The sequence below is a fragment of the Myxine glutinosa genome, chromosome 11 (assembly GCF_964187855.1).
Source record: "Myxine glutinosa chromosome 11, kmMyxGlut1.1, whole genome shotgun sequence".
Lineage (NCBI taxonomy): Eukaryota > Metazoa > Chordata > Myxini > Myxiniformes > Myxinidae > Myxine > Myxine glutinosa.
This window is the reverse complement of record NC_136271.1, coordinates 63087907-63107394: the sequence shown is the minus strand read 5'-3', so window position 1 is coordinate 63107394 and position 19488 is coordinate 63087907. Positions and strand designations below refer to the sequence as shown.

The window sequence follows — 19488 nt, the reverse complement described above, 5'->3', positions numbered from 1 at the left end:
TCCTGGAAGTTAGATGTAAACATCAACAGAACATGTTAGCTTTTTTATATAAAAAGGGACAGAAAAAGGTGCATACCAAAAGGTATACATACGAAAAGGTACATACCAAAAGGTATACATACGAAAAGGTACATACCAAAAGATATACATGTGAAAAGGTGCATACCAAAAGGTATACATACGAAAAGGTACATACCAAAAGGTATACATACGAAAAGGTGCATACCAAAAGGTATACATACGAAAAGGTACATACCAAAAGATATACATGTGAAAAGGTACACACCAAAAGGTATACATACAAAAAGGTACATACCAAACGCTATACATACAAAAAGGTACACACCAAAAGGTATACATACAAAAAGGTACACACCAAAAGGTATACATACAAAAAGGTACACACCAAAAGGTATACATACAAAAAGGTATACATACAAAAAGGTACACACCAAAAGGTATACATACAAAAAGGTACACACCAAAAGGTATACATACAAAAAGGTACACACCAAAAGGTATACATACAAAAAGGTACACACCAAAAGGTATACATACAAAAAGGTATACATACAAAAAGATACACACCAAAAGGTATACATACAAAAAGGTACACACCAAAAGGTATACACACAAAAAGGTACACACTGTGATGAAATATGAATAAGAAGATCCGGGTGTTGAATGGCATTGAGAATTGGATATAAAGGAATGCTGTGTCGGAAGGAGGAGAGTTGTTGACTTCGTTTCTGTATTCTGTGAGCCGACACTTGAGTAAGGTATGAAGGGGAATGTTACATGGTTATTCGCTTGCTTATAGATTAGTGGGAAATGCTATTACGTTCTTTCTCTGTAGTTCTAACTGTATCTTTTTATTCTGTGTTGTCGGGTATGTGGAGATAGATTTCAATAAAGCCTCATATCTGGAAAAGAGGTCTCGACTTGATTTGACAGCACACACCAAATGGTACATATTAAAAGGTACCTACCGAAAGGTATACATAAAGGGTACAAACGAAATAGTACATACTAAAAGGTACATATCAAATAGTACATACCAAAAGTTATACATATGAAAAGGTACATACCAAATGGTACATACCAAAAGGTATACATACAAAAAGGTAGACACCAAATGGTACATACCAAATGGTACACACCAAAAGGTACCTTCCAAAAGGTCTACATACAAAAAGGTACATACCAAATGGTACATATCAAGTCAGTCCGTTCTTCAGAATGATCTAGCACCAGGCCGGAAGGTACACAAATAAAAAGATACCGCATGCTACATACCAAGAGGTATATATACGAAAAGGTACAGTGCCTTCAGAAAGTATTCACACCCCTTGATTTTTTTCACATTTTGTTGTTACATCCTGAATTTAAAATGGATGAATTTGAGATCTTTTGTCAATGATCTACACATAATACCCAATAATGTGAAAGTGGAATTTTTGCTGGCTTGGTTATGCTGGGTGGTTTGCCGTTGCCATCCAAACAGTCAGTTATATTGCTCGTATAAAGTATTGGGTGGGTTATAAAAAAATAAAAGAGCTCCAGGACATTTGAAAGCTTGCAACATGATGCTGGAAATACGAGGCTCATCCACAAATTATTTTACAGCACCTAAATAATAGACTTGGGTCATGCTTGGCCTTAAGTAGGTGAACTGCCTGCTCTGTTAATAGGTCTAGATTAGCTGGGCTTGGCTGTCAATTCAATCAGTGTTATGTTGTCATCACCAAGATCATAATTGGCACCGTCTGGCTAATACATCGTGCCTAGCTTCCAACTAGCTGGCGACCTACCGGTTTAACCCACAAATGGAGCGCCCGAACCCACGGACCAAATTGCCGCAAAACCAACATTCTACTGAACAAAAGGAAAACTACATACAAATCATTCACAAGCTAAAAAAACATCATACTTTGTATAAAAATAAAATTAATTTAATTAAATCAATTAAAAATAATCGATGTTTTTGTGGCGTTGACCTTTTGACCTTCTTGACATAACACAGGTTACAGTCGATGGATTGGGTGACTGACATATTGATATGACTGACATATTAATATTTTAGGCAACCTTGGCCTTTGACCTTTTGATCTATAAAAAAAACAATGGGCTTCTAGCTTTTGTTTGGTGAACCAATTCAGTGGCCAAATATGCAATTTTTTTAAATTTCAGGTCAATCAGATGAAAATAGATGATCTTATGCAAACTTGACCTTTGACCTTTTCATCTAAAAAAAAAACATTCAGTTTCTAGCTTTTGATTGGTGAACCAATTCAGCCAATTTTGGATGTGGAAGTGTGGTGATGTGAGGTGATATTGTATTGCTGACACCTTTCACACCAACGTAGGCGATGGCAGATCATTACAATAATGAGATCTAACAGCAAAATTCAGACCCTTTCACTTTTTTCACATTTTGTAAAATGTGAAAGGTTTCACCACAAACTGTTGCAGCCTTCTGCTGAAATCGTTTAAATTCATTTTTTCCCTCATCAATCTACACTCAATACCCCATAATGACAAAAAGAAAACAGGATTTTAGAAAGTTTTGCAAATTTATTTTAAAAAAAATAATTAAATATCACATTGACATAAGTATTCAGACCCTTTGCTATGACACTTGAAATTTAGCTCAGGTGCCTCCCATTTCTCTTGATCATCTTTGAGATGTTTCTACACCTTGATTGGAGTCCACCTGTGGTAAATTCAATTGATTGGACATGATTTGGAAAGGCACACACAATGGTTGTTGTAATGGGTTGGCTATGTAACGTCTCACAGCTGACAATGCATATCAGAGCAAAAACCACGCCATGAGGTCGAAGGAACTGCCTGCAGAGCTCAGAGACAGGATTGTGTCGAGGCACAGATCTGGGGAAGCCCACAAAAAATTCTGCTGCATTGAAGGTTCCCAAGAGCACAGTGGCCTCCATAATTCTTAAATGGATGAAGTTTGGAACAACAAGGACTTTTCCTAGAGCTGGCCGCCCGGCCAAACTGAGCAATCGGATGAGATTGGCCTTGGGAAGAGAGGTCACCAAGAACCCGATGGTCACTCTGGCTGAGCTCCAGAGATCCTGTGTGGAGATGGGAGAAACTTCCAGAAGGACAACCATCACTGCAACACTCCACCGATCTGGGCTTTATGGCAGAGTGGCCAGACGGAAGCCCCTCCTCGGTGAAACTTTACTACCGTTGCTAGTACCGTTGCTAGTTAAATGAATGTACTGTTCAGCAACGGGTTTAAATCTGTAAGTGAAAATCGACATCACCGCAATTTACACCAATTAACCTAAAAATAAAAAACAAACTGCAACGTGATGTTTCCAACAATTCCTTCTTTGCTTTGAAGCATAAATATAAAAAAAACAATTACTGTCTGATCATTCTAAAAGTACACTTGGGCTATGTACTAACTATATGTGTACAGAAGGGTGTGGGCCCCACACTGTGGGGTATAGGTGGAGGGTGGGGAGGTAAATTGGGGGAATTAAAAGAGGGTAACTAAAGAGAGTGTGGAGGGATTGGGGAGAGAAAGGAAAGGATTGGTGATCAGAATGAAGACAAATGAGGATGCCATATATGTGGAGCATGTTACTGCATTTTTCCACACAAACTTTCAGGTTTCATCCATATACCTGGAGGTCTAAATTGTTATTAGTCCCTACCGGTGTACACCGGAGGGGACTATAGGTTTGCACGCCGTCCCTCCGTCTGTTCGTCTGTCAGTCCGTCACGCAAAGAACAGTTTTCCGGACTTCTTTTCTAAACTCTTAATGCTAATGATTTCAAACTTGGCACATGGTTTCCTCATGATAAGTTACAGATCAAGTTCGAACTTCACAACGTTTCGATCATTTTTGACAAAGTTATGGCACTTTGTTTATTCTAGAGTTCTCCTCAAGCCGCACCGCGCGCCCTCAGCCTCGTCTCGCGAACGTCAAAAGCGCGACACAGTGCGTGCGCTTTCCCGAGGGGCGGAGCCAAGCCGAGCAACATATATATACACATCGATCATTGATCATGAACCGGAAAATATAACAAATTACTGATATTTAGCGACTCGAAAGGTTCTTCATCAACAACGTATTTTCTTGTGCTTCTGCTTACCTGTCTGCAAGGTGTATAAATCGAAGTCCCGAGTGCGAATCACAGGTGAGCCCGTCCTGAGGTAATTAGCGATTGGGAACGATTCAGAACCTGTGGGTGAATAACCCTTGGTGATTTCCCCAACAGTTTTCCGGACGACAGACTGCCGGTAGGGGACATGTATTGCAGCGCAGTACTCAGAATGCTTGTTTATCCTGCTATATAACCGGCCTGGTGCTAGATCATGCTGAAGAACTGACTGACTTTACTGCTTACCATCGATTTGAGGTCCAACAGCTACAGTTCAGCTATCCTCCAGCGTGGTAGGTAATTCCTTTGATTGTGGTTATCATTGTGGAAGGGGGAATATGGGAGAGGGAGAGTCAAACTTCTGCCATTTGTGTACCTAATAAATAGATGGCCCCTGATTTCCATACAATAGCTTTCACAGTGAGACATTTTCGATGTATGAGTCAATGAATTGATCAGAATCTAAATTATCAATGAATGCGGTTAACCTAAATGCTAATCCGAACAGATGGTCTGTACAATACTGTGTTCAATTTCAACTTTTTCCAATCCCCTCTTCTCTCCCCCTGTGGAAGTCTTCCTAAGCCCGTTGTCTCGAGCTCTTCCTTGGAGGATTTTAAGTTTGCTGCCCACCGCCATCTCATGTTCTCTCCCATTTCTACGATTGAGTTTTACTCCACCTGCTGAGACCCTGTTATCACACTTCTCCTGCAATTCCTCTCCTCACTTTGTGGTGCATTTGATTGTTTTCTCACCATTTTTCCTTCCCCTCAATTTTGTCTTATGATTCATATTTTGATAAAAAAAATTTAAATGATTGAAGTTCATGGATTAGCTGAAGCCAGCCGTTGCCTCCTATTGTTATGTTCTTCCGTGACCCCCAATGCAATGCAATTCACCTGATAAGGGCCCACTTTCAAGGTAAGAGTCGCATTTCCATGGACAAAAATCTGTCTCTCTGTACCATGCTGCTCGGATTAGCTAGTGCTCTGGCAAAGTAGCATGCTGTAGGCCCACAAATCCTGGGAAATGAGATAGTATATGACTTTGGATTACATAGCCTAAAGTTGTGCCAAGCTTGCTGTGAGTCTGCCCTTACCCACACGGTTCATGCTTTTAGATTAGTAACACTTAGCTCAATGCGAAAGACAGACGAGGCTCTCAAGCTGGCACCATATTACTGGTCAATAGGTCATTTAACCATCACTTAGTGCACTTATAAACCTGCCCATAACTCAAAAGTGGACATTCCGAGAATCCTCAAACACCAGCAGAGTTGCAGAAGTGTGAAGACCTGGTCAATACAAGAACCGTTAGGCTTGGAACCACAGCGGCCTGTCGATTATGCCATGTAGCAATTTGTCCAGCATGCATCACTCGTCAATTGAGAAACTCTTTCAAGTGCCTTTTCTTCATGATATTGCCGAACTGGTTGTTTCACAAAGAGCCGATAGCCTGGGGTCCCGAAAGGCCGTCGTCGCTGCGCTTGCAAGTGACAACACAACTTCTGAGTCCTTTGCTCTCAGCTGGCAGGTTCAGCTGCAGCGGCGTTTGCTTCAATCTGTTGTTTGCTGTCTTTGTGCAGGGCCGAGGCAGTCTGATTCTCAGTTTGTGATACAGTATTCTCTGTTTATTTTGGAATGGGCACTGTTGAACTGAATCCAATTTGTTCATTGCCTTCTTTGCTATAAGCCTCCCCTCGAAGATCCACTGGCTTGCAAACTTTTCCATACATATATCAACAGTCATGAAAGAGGAAGCTCAGGGTACTGAGAGTACAACAATAGGAACACAAGCAGATGGGGGATGTACAGGTGAACATGTTTTGTCTGAGTCGACCTCACCTGCTTAGGGAGTGTGCAAAACCAGAAATTGAGCCTTTACTTTTGAAGACCATTCATTTATCAGAAAGCTTCACGAGAGTGGTCATTTCCATTTTCACACAGCTTATTGTCGTTGAATGCTTTATTTTCAAAGCCTTTGATTGGAATTTTATGAAATGAAGCTACCTTTAGAGGCCATGTTTCCCCGCAGAGCAGGGGTTGGCCTTTATTCGGGCACCGTGGTCCCCTTTTTGTAAGCAATATTTTATGGCCGGATGCCCTTCCTGCCGCCAGCCCTGTTAGTCGCCTCTTGTGACACACAGGGAATTACCAGTGAACTGGTACTCAATTTGCCGACCTCAGAAGGATGACAGGCTGAGTCAACCCCCCTGGGATTCATTCAACAATCGACCGGGATTCGAACCGAGGATCCTAGGATCCCAAGCCGGCACCCGAACCGCTAAGCCAACAGCAGGCTTGGAATTTTATGAAATGAGAAATTATAAAAAATGTAACATACAATCACATGCATTCGATTAGAAGACACGAGTGCACTTGTAGGTGAATTATAAGCGCATTGGTATGCACTAGACAAATATGTTCATGGTATATGGGATTTGAGGCAGGGTTCATATAAGAACACAAACAAGCCAAGGCAACTTAACCTGTTATTGTTCCCATATGAACCATGAATGATAAACAGCATCAGCTTAACTAACCTGTGGTAAAAAGGTTGAAGGTTTCTCTGCACAATACGCAACCTCACTACCTTACACTTCCTTTCTGTATTCCTCGTCATCTCTTTCACTTCCTTGCCTCCCTGCAGACACCCCTTTTCTACCTTTAACGTGTCTGTTTTCACCAAATTAAATGATCTCTATGTGCAGGACACAATGTCTGCTCGAATGTAATACATATAAACAAGCCTTTCCTTTCTTTATTTGCACTCACTGATCTCTCTCTCTGCTATATCAACCATGCTGATCGTGCTACATTGAACTGCACACGGAAATGCAAATACAGTTTGATGTTCCTTTTCATCAAAATCTCATGTTGGGCCTCTCTATTGCTGAACACGTAATGTCGTCATTACCCCACACACGTGAAGTGAGAAGTGGGGTTAAGCAATAGGTTCACTTACTGTCTGTTCGTCCGTCTACGTCAGTTTATGATCAGGAATAACTTGATTGCAATTGAATGTTATAGTTTGTACACGGATTGGGACATTAATTGGAAAACGATCATGTACTTTAGCAGTACTTTGGTTCTGAATTCGTCCGGATCACGCAAGCACAGAGAGGAGTGAGATTTTTTTTCTTTTTACTCTCTCTGCCTGTCTGGTAGTCAAACAAAATTGAAAATCATTCCAAACAGGAAATGTACTGTTTCAAATGACGTCATTAAGGAAACAAACAACAGGCACAAAGAACTAATGTGGACGTGTTAAATAAGGTGGTGTTACGAATTGAACTGCGGTAAACTTCTGGAATTAATTTTTTTATACGACCTTTAGAATCTTTCTTTTATTTCAATTTAACTATACACTTTAACATTGTATAACACAAATTACCTTTTTAGCACTTCCAGATATCTCCAGTTTTGCGGTACTTGGACATGTTAAATAAGGTGGTGTATAAGACACTGCATCACAGTGGTACACTTTCGGAATTTTTTTATACAACCTTTAGAATCATTATTTTATTTCAATTTAACTATACACTTTAACATTGTATAACACAAATGACCTTTTTAGCACTTCCAGATATCTCCAGTTTTGCGGTACTTGCACATGTTAAATAAGGTGGTCTATAAGACACTGCATCACAGTGGTACACTTCCGGAATTTTTTATACGACCTTTAGAATCTTTCTTTTATTTCAATTTAACTATACACTTTAACATTGTATAACACAAATGACCTTTTTAGCACTTCCAGATATCTCCAGTTTTGCGGTACTTGGACATGTTAAATAAGGTGGTGTATAAAACACTGCATCACAGTGGTACACTTCCGGAATTTTTTTATACTGTAGCGGTTCCCGCTGAATGTACACAATCGCCTTGCACCTGCCAGGACGCGGCCAGGGCGCAATCGCCATGCCGGGCTCGTCCAGACGGGCCCAGACGCGCCTCTCCTGGGCAAGCCCGGACTCGCTGTTCCCGGGCACGCCCGGTCTCGTCTTTCCCGGGCATGCCCGCTCTCGCCTTTCCAGGGCTCGCCCAGAGCGCCCGGGCACGCCCAGCCTCGACTTGCCAGGCCGCATCCAGGACGCCCGGGCATGTCCAGACTCGCCCTTGACACCCGGGCAAGCCCGGTCTCGGTTTTACCGGGCAAACGCCCGGGCATAAATGTGTATATATATTGCTGCCCTATAAACGGGCTTTTCAGAATACCTGAGCTGTTTTGTTTCAATAAAGCAACTCGGACGAATTCCGTCTTTGGTCGCGTCAATTCTTTCGACTCGCGTTGGAGCGCAGCTCCTTCAATGGTGACCTACCGACATGGACACGGCAGTGACTCTTAAACTGCCTACCTTCTGGGAGGCTCACGCGGCTGTTTGGTTCGCCCAGGCGGACTCCCAGTTCGCCCTGCGAGGCATCACCACGGACGACACCCGCTTCCACCACGTCGTGGCAGCGCTCGGTTCCGCCACCGCGGCCCGCGCCCTAAGCCTCCTCGAGCACCCGCCGGCTGCCGACAAGTATGACGCGCTGAAGATGCTCCTCCTCGACGCTTTCGCCCTCTCACCGGCGGTACGCGCACGGCGCCTGCTCGACCTGCCCGAGCTCGGCGACACGCGCCCGTCCGAGCGCATGGACTATATGCTCTCATTGCTCGGTGAGCACTCTCTGGATTTTCTGTTCCGCGAGCTGTTCCTTCGCCAGCTGCCTCACCCGGTACGCCTCGCCCTGGCTGGCACGTCGATCACCGATCCCCGCGCCCTCGCCAGGGAAGTCGATAAGATCTCCTCGGCGGGCCAACACATCGGCGCGGCTACCTGGAGCCTGCCGCCGTCCGAGGCGACGCCCGAGCGCCCTGCGCGGTTGGAGGCCGAACTGCCGGTGCAACTGGCGGCCGCCACGCCGCACCGACCGCTTCCGACACGACGGCCGGGGCCTCCACCTGACCAGGCGTGGTGTTATTACCACGCCAGGTTCGGACACAAGGCTCGGATGTGCCGACCCCCGTGCACTTTCGGCAAGTCGGGAAACGGCCGGGCCAGCGTTCATTCCCAGCCATGAGCGGCGGCCACTCGGGCAACTTGCTTTTTATTCGGGACAAAGCGTCCGGGCGGCGTTTCCTTTGTGACACCGGCGCCCAACTGAGCATCATACCTGCCTCCGAGCAGGACAGGCGGGACGCCGTTTGCGGCCCCCCTTTGGTCGCTGCTAATGGCTCGGCCATATGCACTTTCGGCCCGCGCGACGTCACCCTCTGCTTCGGCAGCCAGCGCTTTCAGTGGACCTTTGTGACCGCCTGCGTCCCCATGGCTTTGCTGGGCGCCGACTTCCTCTGCGCGCACGGGCTGCTGGTCGACGTCAAACGTCGTCGCCTTGTCAACGCCGAGACCTTCAGCTCCCTGGCGTGCATGATGAGCAGCTCCGCGCCGACCGAACTGGCGTGTGCCCTCCCGACGGCGAACGAGTTCGCTCGCCTGCTCGCGGAATTCCCGGCCCTCACGCGGCCGACGTTTTCGGCCGTCGCAGTGCGGCATGGGATCGAGCACCACATACCCACTACGAGCCCGCCGGTCTACGCCAGGGCCCGCCACCTCGACCCGGCCAAGCTCGCCATGGCAAAGGCCGAGTTCGACGCGTTGGAGCACCTCGGCATCGTGCGGCGCTCCAATAGCGCGTGGGCCTCACCACTGCACATCGTGCCAAAGCCGGGGGGCGGATGGCGCCCGTGTGGCGACTACCGCCGCCTCAACGACGCTACCACCCCCGACAGGTACCCGATCCCGCACATCCAGGACTTTTCCGCCCGTTTGGCGGGACGGGTCATATTTTCCAAAATTGACCTGAAACGGGGATACCACCAGGTACCTGTCCGGGCGGCCGACGTCCCGAAGACGGCCGTCATCACGCCGTTCGGCCTGTTCGAATTTTTGAGGATGCCGTTTGGCCTCAAGAACGCGGCCCAGGCGTTCCAGCGCTTAATGGACGGCGTGCTGCGCGACCTGCCATTTCTTTTCGTCTATCTGGATGACATCCTCGTCGCCAGCACGTCCCGCGCCGAGCACCTCCTCCACCTCCGAACACTGTTCGGTCGCCTCAGCGAGCACGGCTCAATTGTCAACCCGGCCAAATGCCACTTCGCCACGACGACCGTTGACTTTTTGGGCCACCGCATCACCAAGACCGGGGCCGTGCCGCTGCCGACCAAGGTCGAGGCCATCACCACGTTCCCGCGTCCCCGTTCTATCAAGGCCCTACAAGAGTTCCTCGGGATGGTGAATTTTTATCACCGATTCGTGCCCCGCGCTGCTCAGCTCATGCGGCCCCTTTACGAGGCCCTCCGGGGCAAGCCGGCCAAGCATGACATTGTTTGGTCCGTGGCCATGGACGCGGCCTTCGCGAGCGCAAAACGGGCCCTCGCCGACGCAACGCTGCTGGCTCACCCGGTGCTCAACGCGCCCATCGCCCTCACTACGGACGCCTCCAACTACGCGGTGGGCGCCGTCCATGAACAATGGGTGGACGGGGATTGGCAGCCACTCGCCTTTTTCAGCCGGCAGCTCCGGCCGAACGAGTTAAAATACAGCACGTTCGACCGTGAGCTGCTCGGTCTATTCCTGGCCGTTCGCCATTTCCGACACCTCCTGGAGGGCCGCCCGTTCACGGCTTTCGTCGACCACAAGCCATTGGTCTACGCAATGGCCAAAGTCATGGAGCCGTGGTCGGCCCGCCAGCAGCGCCACCTCTCCGCCGTGTCAGAATTCACAACGGACATCCGGCACGTCGCCGGCAAAGACAACGCCGTGGCCGACTGTCTTTCTCGGGCCAGCGTGAACGCGGTCCACCTCGGCGTGGACTTCGCGCTCATGGCGGCCGACCAGACCACCGACACCTCGGTGCAGGCCCTCCGGGCGGCGGACACGGGCCTCCGCCTGGCCGACATCCCCTTCGCGGGCACCGTCCTGCTCTGCGACGTCTCCCAGGGCCAGCCTCGCCCCATCGTGCCCGTTTCCTGGCAGCGCCGCATCTTCGCCTCCATCCACGGCCTTTCTCACCCGGGCCGGAAAGCTTCTCAGAAGCTGGTGTCGGCGCGTTTCGTCTGGCACGGCCTTCGACGGAACGTCCGCGACTGGGCCAACGCCAGCACGGCCTGCCAGCGGGCCAAGGTCCACCGCCACACCCAGGCCCCGCTAGCACCTTTCACTGTGCCTGCACGGCGTTTCGACCACGTCCACGTGGACCTGGTGGGTCCCCTGCCCCCATCGCGGAGGTTCACCCACCTGCTCATCATGGTGGACAGGACAACCAGGTGGCCGGAGGCCGTGCCCCTCACCTCCACCACCACCGCCGACGTGGCGCAGGCATTCATCGCCACCTGGGTCGCGCGCTTCGGCGCACCGGCGGACATCTCGTCCGACCGCGGCCCACAGTTCACGTCCGAACTTTGGGGCGCGGTCGCCCGCTCGTTGGGGGTCACGCTGCACCGCACCACGGCCTACCACCCCCAAGCCAATGGGTTGTGCGAGCGGTTTCACCGCTCCATGAAGGCCGCACTCATGGCCGGCCTTCAGGACGACGGTTGGACCGACCGGCTGCCGTGGGTCCTTTTGGGCCTCCGCACGGCCCCCAAGGAGGACCTCCGGGCATCCGCCGCCGAGCTCGTCTACGGCCAGCCGCTCCGCGTCCCGGGCGAGTTCGTGCCCGACGCTACCAGTCCCTGGTCCGCCGCACACCAGCGCTCGGACCTCCAGGAGGCCGCCCGCCGATTTGCCCCCGTGCCAACGTCCCGCCACGGTGGCCCCCAGTCCTACGTCCCCCCCGGCGCTTCGCACAGCGGAGTACGTCTTTGTGCGTCATGACGCGCACTGGGGGCCACTCCGGCCGCAGTACGACGGGCCCTTCCGGGTCTTGCGACGGGGTGACAAGTCCTTCGTCGTCGACGTCGGCGGCCGGTCGGACCGGATCTCTGTGGACCGCCTCAAACCGGCGCACGTGGACATCGACCGACCACCACGGTTGGCCCTTCCTCCGCGGCGAGGCCGCCCCCCTTCTACAGTTCCCCCCGCTCGACCACCCACCACCGGATCGGACCCCCCCTCACGACCCTCCAGGGGTCGCTTCGGCCGGGTCATCCGGACCCCCCTTAAATTGACCCTGCCGGTGCAGGTCGATTGTGGAGGGGCGTGTGTAGCGGTTCCCGCTGAATGTACACAATCGCCTTGCACCTGCCAGGACGCGGCCAGGGCGCGATCGCCATGCCGGGCTCGTCCGGACGGGCCCAGACGCGCCTCTCCTGGGCATGCCCGGACTCGCTGTTCCCGGGCACGCCCGAACCTCCCGGGCACGCCCGGTCTCGTCTTTCCCGGGCATGCCCGCTCTCGCCTTTCCAGGGCTCGCCCAGAGCGCCCGGGCATGCCCAGCCTCGACTTGCCAGGCCGCGTCCAGGACGCCCGGGCATGTCCAGACTCGCCTTTCCAGGGCTCGCCCAGAGCGTCGGGCACGCCCAGCCTCGACTTGCCAGGCCGCGTCCAGGACGCCCGGGCATGTCCAGACTCGCCTTTCCAGGACTCGCCCTTGACACCCGGGCATGCCCGGTCTCGGTTTTCCCGGGCAAACGCCCGGGCATAAATGTGTATATATATTGCTGCCCGATAAACGGGCTTTTCAGAATACCTGAGCTGTTTTGTTTCAATAAAGCAACTCGGACGAATTCCGTCTTTGGTCGCGTCAATTCTTTCGACTCGCGTTGGAGCGCAGCTCCTTCAATACGACCTTTAGAATCTTTCTTTTACTTCAATTTAACTATACACTTTAACATTGTATAACACAAATTACCTTTTTAGCACTTCCAGATATCTCCAGTTTTGCGGTACTTGGACATGTTAAATAAGGTGGTGTATAAGACACTGCGTCACAGTGGTACACTTCCGGAATTTTTTTATACGACCTTCAAAATCATTATTTTATTTCAGTTTAATTGGAAACTTAGAACACCTTATTCCCACATAGTGTTCATGAACTCTCTAGTTGATAATGCAATTGGGCCAGCAGGATTGCCTCGATGTATATATGCATACTCACCTTAGAACTGTCGCGCCTGGGTTCAAATCTTGACCCAGCTATATTACTCTCATCCTGGTGTTTTTAAGACAAATAATTACATCAATGTGTTTACCTTGTGGAGTAGAGAGAGGGGGGGGGGGGGGGGGATTATTTGAATCCAGAATAATCATGATCAGATAGAAATTTCAATCAAGTATCAATTGGTGTAACAAAGCAATTTTTGCATACACTGCTCCTTCTCATGTTCCCGGCACTCAGACATCATTCTGCTCCTTCCTTTTTAGGAATCAGGAGTTCAAAATATTCACCATTTTTGCATACGTAATAAATGAGATGGCCTATAAATATAATAAAATAACAAGGACTATAAATCCCCACATTGGTGCAAATTACTTTGGAAGGTGCACATGCATCATTTTAAAAATGTTCGCACATCATGTGATTTATATAACATAAGCAATTTTGTCTTCCCAGACCCTTGGATAGAGCAACGTTGGATGTGCGCCAACTATCCTTGTCTTGGGAGAGGATGAGTTATGTCCTTGAATGCAGTAGAGGCCATGGATATGAATCTGAGCAGGTCCTCTTGTTGTTCATGAAGCACATTATATGCACTATAGTAAGTGTAGAAATGCTTATCAAGAATACTCTCCTTGGATGTTAGTTTCTTTTTACTGAGCAGAGTATACTGCATGACCCTTCAACTATCTCAGGGACAAATGCTGCCCACACTTCCATAATAGTCCCAACATCCACAGACGCACCAGCCATACATTAGTCTGGATTGAACAATGATTATTCCTTCTTTTCATTTAAAGTTTCGCTACACCCTGGTGGACTGGTAGGGTAACCTAGAAGCATGCACACTTGCCTCTGAGCTGTCTAGCTGGAGATCAATCCTGATCCGGCTATAAACTGGCATCGCGATGTTTCACAAGCAGGATGAGGCATCAATGTGTGTGCTGTCCCGAGGATAAACGTTAAACTGGGTGTCAATTCCACCGGCGTTAGTTAGTGGTTGGTAAAAATCCCCAAAAAGTTAATGTTAGCGGTCTCCATGGAGAGTAGGCGAGTTATCTCCGGCACCTGAAGAAATGATAAATTCATACCTGGAATGTGGGTAGCAAGTAGTCTGATCTTCTTGGAGGTTGCCAGGTAACACCGCTTGCTATCTCAGAGTGTAGCTGCTGTCTAGGTAGCAACTTCTGCACTGTAAACATATTTATGAAGCAGTTCACATGTTACATGTGAACAGCTTTTGGATACAAAGGTGCAACATACACAATACACATAACAAACGTTCACCGGCACACTCATTTGTGAACTCCCGTTTTCACACAGCTTCCGGACCAAAGTCAAACCGTGCAATGCTGATTAAATGATCTCCATCTCTCTAAAATCAATGCATTGGTTATGCAATCAAACTAGAGCCTGCACGGTTTAGGATTTTTCATCCACACTTAAATCAATCAAACAAATACAAGAAACGCATCAAACAAGAAACCAGTGGAGGAAGTCAAAAAAAAACAGGGCTTGTACTATGTCATGTCCCCATGACAATGTATTGGGATTAAAATAAATAAAAATATGAAGAAAAAATAATAATAAGAAGACATCATGCTGAGCATGATACTTGCAAAGTCCACCCGCCCCCCACCCCGTCCCCAAAAAAAGGTTGTCATGGATACATCAAATTGTCCATTTCATTAAGAGTAAAATTGAAGATCTAAATCAAAGCTTGGGTCAATAGGATGAAAATAGATGAATTTTCAGATGAAAATTGATATTAGAAGTTTGACCTTGAGTTGACCTTTGAACTTTTGCCTTTAAATAGCTGGTTTCCCAAATCAGCCATACACTATGTAATTGCTGTTTAATTTTCAAGTTAATAGGATGAAAATTGATGATTTTAGAAGTTTGACCTTGAGTTGACCTTTGATCTTTTGACCTTAAAATAGTAATAAGATGGTAAGTAAAAAGAGACAGAATCAAGGAGAATATTGTAAAACAAGATAACTATATTGAGAATAACAAGAGTTGGGCAGATAGAAGCCAAGACGAAGAAAGCTAAAATAGAAATAAACATAAATAGGAGAATGGGGGTGGAGGGTGGAATAAGGGCGAAGGAGGATGGAATAAGGGCGAAGGAGGGAGGAATGGGGGTGAAGGAGGGAGAAATGGGGGTGAAGGAGGGAGGAAGATGGGTGAAGGAGGGGGGAATATGGGTGAAGGAGGATGGAATAAGGGCGAAGGAGGATGGAATAGGGGTGAAGGAGGGAGGAATGTTCCTTTTCATCTGGACGGTGGAATATTGGTGAAGGAGGGAGGAATGGGGTGAAGGAGGGAGGAATATGGGTGAAGGAGGGAGGAATGGGGTGAAGGAGGGAGGAATATGGGTGAAGGAGGGGGAATATGGGTGAAGGAGGGAGGAATGGGGTGAAGGAGGGCGGAATAAGGGCGAAGGAGGATGGAATAAGGGCGAAGGAGGAAGGAATGGGGGTGAAGGAGGGAGGAAGATGGGTGAAGGAGGGGGGAATATGGGTGAAGGAGGGAGGAATATGGGTGAAGGAGGGGGGAATATGGGTGAAGGAGGGCGGAATAAGGGCGAAGGAGGATGGAATAAGGGCGAAGGAGGAAGGAATGGGGGTGAAGGAGGGAGGAATGGGGGTGAAGGAGGGAGGAAGATGGGTGAAGGAGGAGGGAATATGGGTGAAGGAGGATGGAATAAGGGCGAAGGAGGATGGAATAGGGGTGAAGGAGGGAGGAATGTTCCTTTTCATCTGGACGGTGGAATATTGGTGAAGGAGGGAGGAATGGGGTGAAGGAGGGAGGAATATGGGTGAGGAGGGAGGAATGGGGTGAAGGAGGGAGGAATATGGGTGAAGGAGGGGGAATATGGGTGAAGGAGGGAGGAATGGGGTGAAGGAGGAAGGAATAGGGGCAAAGGAGGGAGGAATAGGGGTGATGGAGGGAGGAATAGGGGTGGAGGAGGGAGGAATAGGGGTGAAAGAGGGTGGAATAAGGGCGAAGGAGGGAGGAATGGGGGTGAAGGAGGGAGGAATGGGGGTGAAGGAGGGAGGAATATGGGTGAAGGAGGGGGGAATATGGGTGAAGGAGGGAGGAATGGGGTGAAGGAGGAAGGAATAGGGGCGAAGGAGGGAGGAATAGGGGTGATGGAGGGAGGAATAGGGGTGGAGGAGGGAGGAATAGGGGCGAAGGAGGGTGGAATATGGGTGATGGAGGGAGGAATAGGGGTGGAGGAGGGTGGAATATGGGTGAAGGAGGGTGGAATATGGGTGAAGAATGGAGGAATAGGGGTGATGGAGGGAGGAATAGGGGTGATGGAGGGAGGAATAAGGGCGAAGGAGGGAGGAATGGGGGTGAAGGAGGGAGGAATGGGGGTGAAGGAGGGAGGAATATGGGTGAAGGAGGGGGGAATATGGGCGAAGGAGGGAGGAATGGGGTGAAGGAGGAAGGAATAGGGGCGAAGGAGGGAGGAATAGGGGTGATGGAGGGAGGAATAGGGGTGGAGGAGGGAGGAATAGGGGCGAAGGAGGGTGGAATATGGGTGATGGAGGGAGGAATAGGGGTGGAGGAGGGTGGAATATGGGTGAAGGAGGGTGGAATATGGGTGAAGAAGGGAGGAATAGGGGTGAAGGAGGGAGGAATAGGGGTGATGGAGGGAGGAATAGGGGTGAAGAAGGGAGGAATAGGGGTGATGGAGGGAGGAATAGGGGTGGAGGAGGGTGGAATATGGGTGAAGGAGGGTGGAATATGGGTGAAGAAGGGAGGAATAGGGGTGAAGGATGGAGGAATCAGATAGAATGCAGTTCCTTATGTTAACATCTCAAAATCACTCATGAATCATTTATTATCAGTGATTATCTATCTATAATTCCAGTAATCTCTGTCTGTACGTTTGTACGTCTGTTTGTCTGTGACCGCTGTTTCTCGACAACCACGGGTCCGATATACTTTTAACTTGCCAGGTATATTGCTGGGGACCCGAGGATGTGCCTTTTCAAGGTTTCATATTAATCGGACAATTACTTACCGAGCTATGTCCAAAAAACGATTCAACCAATCAGAGAGCAGCGAACGATCGCGTGTGCCGAACGTGGCGGGCACACTCTGCCTCGGATGGCACATTTGAGAGCGTATTCATTTATTTCACGTTTGCAAACTATGTTGGCGTTAAACTATGTTTTAAAACTAATAAAACCGAATTTGCGATTCATTCGCTTTCCTGCGCGTTTGTGCACGCGATGGCGATTTCTTTACCAAACTCCGGAAGCCGTTCGCTTTGGACCAAACCATTGCATGTAAATAGAGGGGGGGGGATTGTCACCACTCGCAAGCCGTTCGCTTTGGACCAAACCATTTCATGTAAATAGAGGGGGGGGATATAATTTTAGATATAGATATAGTACGGGCATGCCCTAGTCTATCTATAATTCCAGTAATCTCTGTCTGTACGTTTGTCTGTGACCGCTGTTTCTCGACAACCACGGGTCCGATATACTTTTAACTTGCCAGGTATATTGCTGGGGACCCGAGGATGTGCCTTTTCAAGGTTTCATATTAATCGGACAATTACTTACCGAGCTATGTCCAAAAAACGATTCAACCAATCAGAGAGCAGCGAACGATCGCGTGTGCCGAACGTGGCGGGCACACTCTGCCTCGGATGGCACATTTGAGAGCGTATTCATTTATTTCACGTTTGCAAACTATGTTGGCGTTAAACTATGTTTTAAAACTAATAAAACCGAATTTGCGATTCATTCGCTTTCCTGCGCGTTTGTGCACGCGATGGCGATTTCTTTACCAAACTCCGGAAGCCGTTCGCTTTGGACCAAACCATTGCATGTAAATAGAGGGGGGGGATTGTCACCGTACTCGCAAGCCGTTCGCTTTGGACCAAACCATTTCATGTAAATAGAGGGGGGGGGATATAATTTTAGATATAGATATAGTACGGGCATGCCCTAGTTATATCAATTCAATTTATTATAACCTTCTCCAATAATAAACTTTGAATTTATGTTTAAAGCTATTTACACCATTAGTTTGCCTCAGGCTCACTTCAAGTGCATTGCATAATTTGAGTCCAGTATAAAAAAATTTGTTTTCTAAGGAAGTTCGTGTTTGTTGTAAATGATACATATCAGCTTGTCTTGTTGAGTACTTAAAATGGCCTTATTTTTCACAAAAATTTGAGCAAGTTGGCTAAGGTTAATAGAGGTGCTTACACATACACAGAAGAAATGATGTTCAATACACAAATGTATAGAATGGTTATCTAAGTCTGAGAAGGACTTTGGGGGAAATGGGGAAATCATTTTGGCTGATTAAAGGATGTGGAATCATCTGAATTAAAGTTAAAAGGTGAACTGTTGTTACTAATTACTATTTCATTAGAAACTAACAGGGGTATTCGTTGTTGCCCGGTGCTGTTCTCATCCAGTTGGCATTGTTAAGAAATCAAATTTTTTTTTTTCGATTTTTTTGTGGGGGCCTAAAACACTTCTTCCCTACACTCATTAAGGAATGGCGTCGGGGATCATTTAATATTAGTTTTGACAAAGCTACAAAGGCTTTGCGATATTAAACAAAACTCGAATTTTTTTTACATTTTTTTTTTAACCCGAAAAGACTCTCGAGCACTCACTGATGAGCCTCTGAAAGTTTGACCAAAACAGAGAAAAATGGTGACAGAGGCACACACAAAGACAGACAAATGTCTCTCTTGGCATATATTCCGTAAGATTCCATAAGGTAAGTTATATTTATATATATATATATATATATATATATATATATATATATATATAATATGTATATAATATGTATATATATATATATATATATATATATATATATATATATATATATATATATATATATATATATATAGTTATATACTGTATAAAAAGATATATATAACTATAAGAACCACACTTGGAGGCCATTTTCCCCGCAGGGTGGGTGTTGGCCTTTTTTGGGCACCGTGGCCCCCTTTTTGAAGCAATGTTTTATGGCCGGAAGCCCTTCCTGCCGGCAACCCTGTTTGTCACCTCTTGCGACACAGGGAATGACCAGTGAACTGGTACTCCATTTGCTGACCTCGGAAGGATGAGCAGGGTGAGTCAACCGCCCTGGCGTCAATTCAGCAATCAACCGGGATTCAAACCCAGGATCCTGGGATCCCAAGCCGGCACCCTAACCGCTAAGCCAACACCAGGCTCGATTCCATAAGAAAATGTAAGCAAAAGTCATGGTTCTT

At 47.9% G+C, this 19488-nt stretch overlaps 1 protein-coding gene across 1 annotated transcript in view; it reads right to left on the bottom strand.

Moving 5' to 3' along the window:
- LOC137436231 (leucine-rich repeat and fibronectin type-III domain-containing protein 4-like) overlaps positions 1-19488 on the bottom strand; it is a 462955-nt gene that overhangs the window by 299936 nt on the left and 143531 nt on the right. The window contains exon 2 of the mRNA XM_078765965.1: positions 14312-14412. The gene's annotated coding sequence lies outside the window, so the exon portion shown is untranslated. The remainder of the gene's footprint in view (positions 1-14311; positions 14413-19488) is intronic.